We start from the raw sequence: 10,933 nt of genomic DNA, 5'->3' as shown, positions 1-10,933 counted from the left end.
GTGATGCTTCACTGCCAAGCAGTGAACAAGGGAGACATACATTTTTGAGTAGTAAATGAGAGGAGACTTTGTCTTGGAGTTTTAAAAGAATACAGAATAACTGAAAGTGAGTGTGCTGAAGAGAGGGCTGGAAATAGTTAAGAATTATGAGAGGTCAGCATAGATGGGTATACATGGAATTCCAATCAGAGCGATGAGAAGTAGTCTCATAGGCCTTTACACTTCTGATTTCTTTGGCTGTAAGTGATGCTTGAGATTGTCAGCATTGCTTAAGTAGAGGTTTCTGAAGTAGAACACTAGTATCTTGTCTCTGATTCATAGATATTTGTTAATACTGGTTCTTCTTATCTGCAAAGCTTTTCTGTATCATTTCCATTTTTGTGTGAATATACTAGGAAGAAAGGATGGACTCTGCTCTGAATTTGTAGTAAACATTATTTTACACCCCTTCTTTGAAAATCTGAACATCAAAGTCTTCTTCATCCTCTTCCAGTTCTTTTTCTGCTGATAATCTTTTTAGATCAGCTGGACTGCTGCCTTCTCACAGATCCAGGGATGCTTCTCATAGCAATTCTTACTGTAAACTGTTGACCTATGATAAAATAGGTATGCACAGTTTTGCTTAAAGGACAAATCAATCCTAGAAAACAAACAAACAAACAAACAAACAACAGACCATCTTGTTAAAAATTCCCATGTACACATTTAAAAAACCCCAACATAAAGCCCTTTTGGACAATCGTACATTATTGCAAAAGTTTCTAGTCATTTTAAGATTTATAAAAGTTTATATACAATATTGAAGGTCATAAAGCTCATATAATTCAAGTCTGAAGGATTTCTGGCAGTGTTCAAGGCCAGGCTGGACAGAGCCTTGAATGACATGGTCTAGTGTGAGGCATCTTTGCCCATGACAAGGCGTTGAAGCTAGATGATCTTAAGGTCCGTTGCAACCCAAACCATTCTAGGATTCTATGATTCTATGATCATTCTCTCACCTGCCTTCAGCTCAAAGATGTAAAAAAGAAAGCCGCTGTATGGAACATCATCAAAACAGAAAATAGTACTAGTTCCTCACAATAGCTGGCTGTCCAACTGTTGCTTCATGTAGTGATAATTTGGGTCTGGAAACTGAAAGGCAGTGGTCTGCCCAAACAGAAGTCAGATCATTCTGCCTGATGTTTACTAGCTTTGGGAAGTGTAAGAGTTTGCAAGACAAAATGAGCATGTGTTTCCAAAGAGACACTGGAGAATCTTCACTTGAAAAAGGTTCTCCAGATCCTGAAGAGGACTCTCGCGTTACTGCATACAGTGATCATTTCACACAGAGCAGAATGGGAATTAATATTTTTCCCCCATGGTTAGTAAAGGACAAATGCATCTAGCAAGTTAATGAGATTTTACAAAACAAAGTAAAAACAGGTTTGCCCCACCTAATATTGACTTTTTTTTGTGTAATAAAGGTTTCAAAATGTTGGTGGCTGAGTAGAAGAGGCAAGTGTAGACAGACTTTGCATTAGGTTGCTTCCTATAGAGCTGTGAGATACTTCATAAAATGAATGGGTTTAAATAGTGAGAGCAGTCAATGGCTGCAATGGTTTTGACTCCTTGTCCTGCTCACACTTCCAGTTTTCTGAGACTCTTTGTCTGTTTCAGGGAGTGTCATGGTTTAACCCCAGCCAGCAACCAAGTACCACAGAGTGTTTAGCTCACTCGCCCATCCCACAGTGGGATGGGGGAGACGATCTGAAAAGTAAAACTGAGGAAACTTAGGGGTTAAGATAAAGACTATTTAATAGGTAAAGAAAAAGCCATACACACAAGCAAAGCAAAACAAATGCCGTAAGTCCTTCTTCTTCCCCCAGCTTTATATGCTGAGCATGACATCAGCTGTGGCCAGTTGTCCTGGCTGTGTCCCCTCCCAACTTCTTGTGCAGCCCCAGCCCATTCACTGGTGGGTGAGGTGAGAAGCAGAAAAGGCCTTGACTCTGTGCAAGTACTGCTCAGCAGTAACTAAAATATCCCTGTATTATCAACACTGTTTCCAGCACAAATCAAAACCACAGCTTCATACTAGCTACTATGAAGAAAATTGACTCTGTCCCAGCCAAAACTAACACAGGGACTCCACACCAGAATGAGTATTTTAACTCCAAATATATCTGCAGCTGTATTCTGCCTTGAAGCTTTGCCATTAATGGGATTTTGGTTTCTTCCTCCTTCAATGCACAGGGAGGATATTGTGCAAGAAAAGATGAAAAATCACCAGCTGTTTAAGTTCAGAAAATTTACCAGTCCATTCTCTTTGTAGAAAGTTTTGTACCATGCGCCCAAGACCAGCCATCAACTCCATATGATAATCCAATCCAGTAAGACTGTTTTGGTAATATTTGAGGTATACTAATCTATAAAAAATGCAAAACCTTTATCACCAAGGAGCATGTAGGTTTTTTTTTTTTTTGCTGTACCTAAACAACTACTGTCAAGAAAGGAATGATCAAGAAAGAATCAAAAGAGGTAATTTGACGATGGCTCTCTGAACAACTCATCAGGCCCTCATAACACTTTCCAGGAGAAAATATCTCTATTTAGCATGCAAACAGGAATATTTTGTGTCTGATGTCTCTACTAAATGTAAGACCAGGGCAGCAATTCTTTTTAGAGCCCTATCTCTCAGAGTATTCAAAGAGATTTCCTGAATGAAAGACGTACTCCTTATAACAATCACGGGATCCATGATGCTCATGTTCACTGTTTGGCTGAATAATATCCTGCGTTACTAGCTACCTCATCATTATACATTTGTGGTTAAACATTCTGCAGTCTGCATTGCCTCAGACCTAGCTAACAGTACCTCTATTACTATGTAACATCAAGAGATACTGGCTGACTGGCACGGAGTTTTGAACAGTTGATACCAATGCAAAGAAATGCCAGTATGATTGGAACCATACCAACTTGCTTTTCATTGTCGGTGTAAGAAGGGTGGCATTCTGGGAGAAGCAAAGTCTTCGCTTTACTGCCATGTGGCCTTCTTTTCTGAAAAGTAGAAGCAGGTGTTGCCTCCAATCCATTTCCAGTTTGCAGGGCAGAGTGAACATGCAGGTCCTAGAACAGAAGGAAACCATCACTCACTTATAAATAGTCAAAAGCAGAGTGGAGAAGTCTACACCCATAGGCCTGGAAAATAAAAGTTATGCAGAACTGAAATGTATATGGCACCTTATGGATCACATTCTTTTTTAAAACTCATTAGTTAATCTGATACAGCATATAACATCCTTGTTTAATCTGTATAAGGCCTAACACATAGATTTCAAGCTGTGTGAACAGTAGTTCTACTTACTATTGTTCTCACTGTTTGCATCACCCATCAAGCACAATCTCTTCTTTAGTCCTTGCAAGTTTTCATTATGTCCCTCAGGTGCCTTAGAACCTCTGAGACCTGGAGTTCATAAAGATATTCTTCATGAGACAAAAAAGCTGTGACATGATACATGATGCATCATGCATGCAATGTATGATATTGCATATCATGATGCAGCATTATACATGCTTTATCATATATTGCAAAATCACTTTCTGCAACAGCGTGCTCACATGCAAGTCTGATGCTATGGTGTCACATATTGTGAGATTAACAGATGAGAAAATGACGGATAAAGACATTTCCAAATTTTAAGTGCAGTTTAATCACAGTGTCATTGCAAATCACTTGGTCATCTAGTAAAGGACTAAAATAATGCAAAAAAAAAAAATGCTTAGGAAGGACTATCTTGAAATAATGATGTTGATCTGAAAGGAAGTTTTATAAGACTTCGAAAAAAATCTAGAATTCTAAACATACTTCAGGTTGAAAAAGCCTTTTACCATTAAAGGCTGGTAAAACTTCTCTGAAGAAAGTGGGAAGGATTTTTTTATATCTTCCTCAACAGTATTTAGATACTGGCTTCCAGTAGCAATGCCTCAGAATTACTATCTCCAGCCTCCATGGTAGAAAGCATAGGTACAGTCATGTCACACATAAAAGCTAATATAAATATAAGTGTCTTCATGGGATGACTGAGTGAAACAGACAGAAAAAGTGAGATTTCCTCACGAATCTGAGTGCTAAAAGTGTGCCCATTTTTGATGTACTACTTAGAATTAATTTAAGTAGTCTACAAACATGAAAGGTTCATCAAAGGAATGAGATAAGAACTGCTCCTGCAGTAGAGTAGGGAGACTTGAACAACAGGAGAAGAGGTGAAGGGGAACAACAAACTGATTTATGAAAGTCAACATTAGAATTTTATAATTGAATTTGAATTAGCAAATAAATGAGTAATAGATGGATGAGGACAGAATCCATTCCTCCCACTTCTTCCAAAATATATCATCTTGACTTCTATATCCTTGCTCTGGGCATAGGTCCAGACTTAAAAAAATTGCTTCTCTCAGAGCCTTATGTGCACCAAGCTGCAGAGTCTTCATCATAGGCAATTAGGAGGAGAGGAAAAGACTGTGTATGTGGGGAGAATGAGCTATGACTGTCCTTGTTGGAGTCAGTCAGCCACCTTTCTTCAATGCAGTTGAAGGTGTTAACACGATGTCCTGGGTTCTTCTGTAGCAGTCATTTTTCATGAAAAAAAAAGCAGTCATTTCATGAGAATGACTGCTACACCTGAACCCAGGACATAGGAAAAAGGAACACAGTATATTTGAGCACTTACCTAGGATTATCATTCGTATGGTGAGGGCCAGGCACAGCACAAACAAAATGAAGATAGCTGGCCACCATACAGCAAAGGGAAGAGAGTGCCCTGGCAGAAACCAACAATTTATCCAAGAGCAGGTACCCTTTTCAGGAGCACTCCCAAGCCTCCACCCCTCCATGAAAAGCCATCTGGTGACTCTTGAAAGAGTTCCCCTTCCAGGCTGTATATTTTAAGGATCAACCCAAATGCAAGTTGAGAAGATGTGGTGCCTCTGTTAGAGATGTCTCTTTGAAAGAAGACACTGGACATAGTTTAAATGGAACAGGTGGGGGATTCCTTGTCTTTGACAAATAATGAAACTGTGAAACACTGTAGTTACCCTTTGCCTTAGAAGTAGGTGATGATGCTGTTCTCCTTTGGTAGTACTCTGTTACTGTGCTTTATCAGAACAGAGTAAGGATGGTTTGTATACCATCTTACACTTTGCAGAAATCCTTCCTGCTCTGAGGGCACACAGTGCTCACTCTGCATAGTAGCTCTAGGCTGAAGCCCAGTTCAGGAAAATTCTGGAGTACAAAATATCCACTGAGGTTTCCCTGGGTTCAAAAGTTCCTGAGAGTTACCATCACCAAACAATCATGGCAAAGAGTTATGATGGACCTTTCAGATAACGAAATATTTAACTCTAGACTGGATGCCCTCTTGAAGTACTTGGTCTAGTGTGAGGTGTCCCTGCCCAACTCCCCAGGCAGGGAGGTGGAACTAGATGATCTTAAGGTCCTTTCCAACCCTAGCTGTTCTATGATTCTATGATTCTATGATTCTATGATTCTATGATTCTATGATTCTATGATTTAGCCCAACCGAATCCGTTGGACTTGAAGAAGGGAAATGACATGACAGACCTGATGCTGCTTCATCCCTTCTGGCCTTGAGCGTTTTCTGTCAAATTAAGGTCCAGAGGGCAAAAAGCAAAGGGTGTTTTTTTTCCTATTAAAGTCAGATTGCTCTGTCTCTACAGCCATTTTCTGTAACAATAAATAAACAATAAATAAAACTAACCACATGAAAGCTTATGCCTATATTCTAGAGTTTGATCCTTAAGCCACCTGTCTTTTCCTACAGAAATTTAGGGCAAGTAATGACAGTAGTTTCACTCTATGCATTTTCACATTCATGCATGCTGGGTTTTGTCAGACAAAACCATACAAATAATGCATTGTATCTATAACATTAAACACAAAAGTATGTTATTTACTAACCTAGACAAGAGAGACTGTTCCTACTGTCATTGTCTACATTGTCATAGTGCAGAATGTTCAAAGACCAAGCGTCAGTTGTACCTTGGTTGATGTTCAGGGACATGTAGTGTCTGGCTGGATGCTGTGGCAGGTGATTTAAATTAGAGTATCCACCTTCTTCCTCTATATTCATATGCGTCATCTGGAAACTCATTTGGGGTTCAGTAACCATCCTCTTAAAAGACAGACTGAATGATTTGTGAAGGAGAAGCAAAAGGAAAAGCAGGAGGGCTGGGATAGGAGAACGAGTCACACTTTACGTGTCTTAAGGCAAGACACTACTATTCAAATGTTGCATGTGACTTCTCCTTTTCCTCCCTCAGGGGAAGAACTCCTGTCTTCCCACCTATCATGTCTCAGCCTGGGTCTGCATCCCCAGTTCTAAAGACATGTAGGGATAACATGAGTCCCAGCAAATGTATAGCCTGGTAGTTCCCCTCTTTTCAATTTAACCTTCCCACAACTTTCATCTCCTTTAAACTTTTTACATTCACAAACAAAACAAACACCTTCGATTTAGCTCAGAGGCAGACTAACTTCAGCTCTGTGCCTTTCTCATTATTCAGTGTTGAGGGCTAAAAATCTAGGTTTCTCTATTCAGTTGAGAGCAAAGTTTGCAGGTGCAAATAGCTGATGAAGCAGGTCACGCAGAGGAGGTAGTAAGTGCTGCCCAGAGCCTAATGTCATCTTCTCAGAGGCAGAAGTGAGAAATCAGAGTGTGGGGGAAAAGGCACAGACAGGATTTAATACATAAGAGAAGTGAGCCTTGGGCAAAGGCTAACTACATACTGAACTGACTGAGCAAGAGAATAGCCAACAAGGTGAAGGAGGTGATAATTCTCTTCTCTCTGTCACTTGTGAGAATGCAGCTGGATGTCCAGCTTTGGGCTCTCCAGTAAAAAAAATAACAAAGAATACCATAAAACACATAAAAATTAAAACTGGTCAAGGTGCTTAGGAGCTGGAGCATTTGATTTACAGGGACAGACTGTCAGCTGGATTCATTCAGCCTGAATAGAAAGCTAAGGAGAACCTAATTGCAGTCTCTCGTTGCGCAAAGGGGCTGTGGAAAAGAAGGAGACTCTTAGAGGTATACAGTGAAAGAGCAAGAAGCGATGGTCATAAATTACAGGCAGGATGGTCAAATATTGGAAGAGGTGCCCAGAAAGGGTGTCATCTCCATCTTTGGAGATATTCTGACCTTGACAAGACAGGCACTAGGCTTATCTGGTCCAGCTTTGAAATTGGACCTGCTAAGCAGCAGTTTGGATCAGATGGACTTCAGAGGTCCCTTCCAAATTAAACCTTTCCATGATTCTGTGATCTATGAGTAAGAAGGGAAAAGTCACTGTAATTTTTAGGGGAGACTGCATATGGTAACAACAGTAGACCACCCAAAGCTGCTTTATCTGTTCCCCATTCTTGCAACTTGGAGAGAAAAATTTAGAAAGTGAGAAACAGACTGGATGCTACTTTATTTAGTAACTCAAATTCTCTGAACCACCCAAGTACAGTAGGAGCCCATTTTATTTTTTTCAAAGCTTGGTTCACAGTCTGTTGGCCCTTCTGCACAGTGCTGCGCACTCTTCCCTTTGTCCTCTGGAAATTCCCCTACCAGGAGAACACAGGATGCATTGAAGTCATGATGTCAAGAGAGAAGTCTCTGAAAGGTTGGCACCTTTCCTGCTGCCTCAGGTGTTTCAGATGAGTAGAGGCTTATTTAATTTAACACAGAACAAATACAAAAACTGACCAAGTGAAGGCAGGGACAGCCACAGAGCTATCAGTGCTCTATGGACAAACTGATAGCAGCTGAAGGATCCTGTTAAGGATCCTATTAAGGACAGAAGATACTGTGGGAAAGACCAGGCAGGCTTAGGGTGATGTGAATCTGTAGGGTGGTAGCGAGGTTGTATAGCTGGACACCTGTCATTAGAGATGCATGAGTCAGAGCTGAGACCTGTGTCAAGGAGTTCAGGCACCCCCAAGAAAAGATGCATGGCTGAACCATGATGTCTTAAGACTTATGTCATAAGTGCTGTTGTTTGAAAGGAACCTCTGGAACTCGTATGATTCAACCTCCTATTTAAAGCTGTGGCAGCCCTGAACTCTGATGAACTTGATCAAAGACTTGTCCAAGTCAAGCTCATGCTGTCTGCAAGGATGGAGGTCTCCCAAACTCTCTGGTGCCTGAGAGCATTCAACAGAGAGGCAGTACACAGATAGAGTTTTAGGTTGAAAAGTAAGGGTGGATTGCCATTTTGTTGGCACGGTTCTGGACCACAACATGTGTAGGTGATTCCCAGCACCAGCTTTCTATCCTGTCACCTTAAGGGTGGGAGCAGAGACTGGATGTTTGCACTGTGGGAACTGGTTTCTAGGGCACCTGAGAGCGCTCTGAAAAGACAGTATGCAGATGGAGTTTGCCAAGCAGGGTGGATTGAAATGTTGGTGGCACTGTTCTAGAGCTCACCATGTGTAGGTAATGCCCAGCACAAGGGTTTTCTCTTGGCAGCTTAGGTGTGGGAACAGAGGCTAGATGTTTGCACTTTGGGAGCTGCTTTCTGGGACTCCTGAGAAAGATGTGCAAAAATGCAGAAAACACATGAAGTCTTAGGTGGCAAAGCAACAGTGGATTGCCATTTTGGTGGCACCGTTCCGGAGCTGATCATTTGTAGGTGATACCCAGCACCCGCTTTCTGTACTGGCACTTTAAGGGTGTGAGCAGGGGCTGGATGTTTGCATTCTGGGAGCTGTTCTCCAGGATGCCCAAGTGCACTCAACAGAGGGGCAGTACACAGATGGAGTTTTATTTGGCAAAGCAAGGGTGGATTGCCATGTTGGTGGCACTGTTCCAGAGCGCACCATGTGTAGGCAATGCCCAGCTCCACCTTTATGTCCTGGCATCTTAGGTGTGAGAGCCGGGGATGGATGTTTGAGCTTTGGGAGCTGGTTTCTGGGACACCTGAGTGCACTGCCCAGATAAGCAGTACGCAGATGGAGTTTTAGGTGACAAAGCAAGAGTGGATTCCCATACTGGTGGCATTGTTCCTGAGGTCACCATGTGTAAGTGATGTTGAGCACCAGCTTTCTGTCCAGGCGCTTGTGTGCTCATAACAAGGACATGAAGGACATCGGGAATGAGAGAGGAATCAGTCTGCAAGGTATGGAGCAGGGAGTGTGGTGAAGGATGTGAAGAGGAATTGTGCAGCAGGTGTGTTTGGGTCAACTCTTTTATTTCTGAACCTGCCTTCCTGACATCTATGACCTCTGCTTTTTCCTATCCAGCAGCTGACATTTAGCATCCTCTCATTTCACTATCTATCTTGGTTGTCTTGTTGAAAATGAGCAAATGTGAAGCTATCATGCTCTTTCCACTTCAAAAGGGCACTGCAGGGCTCATTCCCCGAATGCACCTGTTTATTCACTCCACCCCTATTTATTTTCTTCACTGTCCATGTCCTGTTTGAAGGGATGTTTAAGCCAACAACTGCTCTTTAGTTCCCAAACCTTGCAAGATTTATGATGTCTTAGGTTGCACCAAGGGCTTTACTCTCAGACTTAGTATACAATACTAGGTTTTATTTTCCATGCAAAATGTGCTTCAAATGAACTGCTTCTCTGAACTTCTCAGTTCATGGGGGGATTGTGGACCTTCCCTATCCCTGAAGATACTGAAACTCATTGAGCAGATTGTTTCTTGGGCTCTATAAATGTGTAGTCAGGAGGACTTTAACAGCCTCTGAGATAGAAGGCAGACTGGATGAAATAATGGATTTGCTTGAGTTTAAGATACTAGATAAAATAAATTCATCCCTCTGAAATAGGCAGCTGTTAACAGGGGAAAAACCCTTTCCAAGCTGCTGGGGCCAAGATTTGGGCTAAGGCCAAATGAAGTTTACTCTATGAAGGTATGGAAATAGTTTATAAAAATCATCCAGCCAAAGAAATGTACCCAGCGAGTTATCACCACTGGTTTGAACTTCCTGCTCCCTAAAAAGTTAATGCTACCATTGAAAGGCACACCAAGCTGCCAGCAGGAAACCCAAAGGCTAACATTTGTTTTCACAAAGCATATAGCAAAGGCAAATAGCAGATTGCTAGGAAAAAAAATCCCACAATTGTTACTTTGTGGGAAGAAAAAGGGGTAAAATGTGGCAGCCTAGATGAATTATTTTTTTCAACTTGAATGGGTTGAAACAGATGGAACATTTTCACTTACTTGCACTGTACCTTGCACTTCCTATTGCAATAGTAAGGAATTCCAGGTCGTTCAACTGGTAGCTGTGCCCATGAATTATGACTTGGCTCTGCCGAGTATAGTGAGTGTATTCAGTTCACAAACACCAGCAGTGTGCCCTTACGGCCAGGAGGCCAATAGTATGCAGGGGTCTATCAGGAGTGTGGCCAGCAGGTCGAGGGAGGGGATCATCCTGTTCTACTGACCCTGAAGCACTGTGTCCAGTGCTGGGCTCCTCAGTACAAGAAAGACAAGGAGCTACTGGAGAGGGTCCAGTGGAGGCCACAAGGACGATCAGGGGTCTGGAGCATCTCTGTTACGAGGAGAGATTGCGGGAGCTGGGCCTGTTTAGTCTGGAGAAGAGCAGACTGAGAGGGGGCCTCATTAATGCATACAAATATCTCAAAGGCAGGTGCCAAGAAGATGGTGCCAGACTCTTTTCAGTGGTGCCCAGCGACACGACGAGGAGCAATGGCCATAAACTAAACCACAAGAAGTTTCACCTCAACATGAGGAAGAACTTCTTTACATTGAGGGTGGCAGAGCACTGGAACAGGCTGCTGAGGGTGGCTGTGAAGTCTCCCTCTTTGGACACATTCCAAACCCACCTGGATGTATTCCCGTGTAAGCTGCTCTGGGTGGCCCTGTCTTAGCAGGGGGTTTGGATTGGGTGTCCTCCAAAGGTCTTTTCCAAC

The sequence above is a fragment of the Strigops habroptila genome, chromosome 3, assembly GCF_004027225.2.
Source record: "Strigops habroptila isolate Jane chromosome 3, bStrHab1.2.pri, whole genome shotgun sequence".
Lineage (NCBI taxonomy): Eukaryota > Metazoa > Chordata > Aves > Psittaciformes > Psittacidae > Strigops > Strigops habroptila.
Note: the sequence above shows the minus strand (reverse complement) of the source record.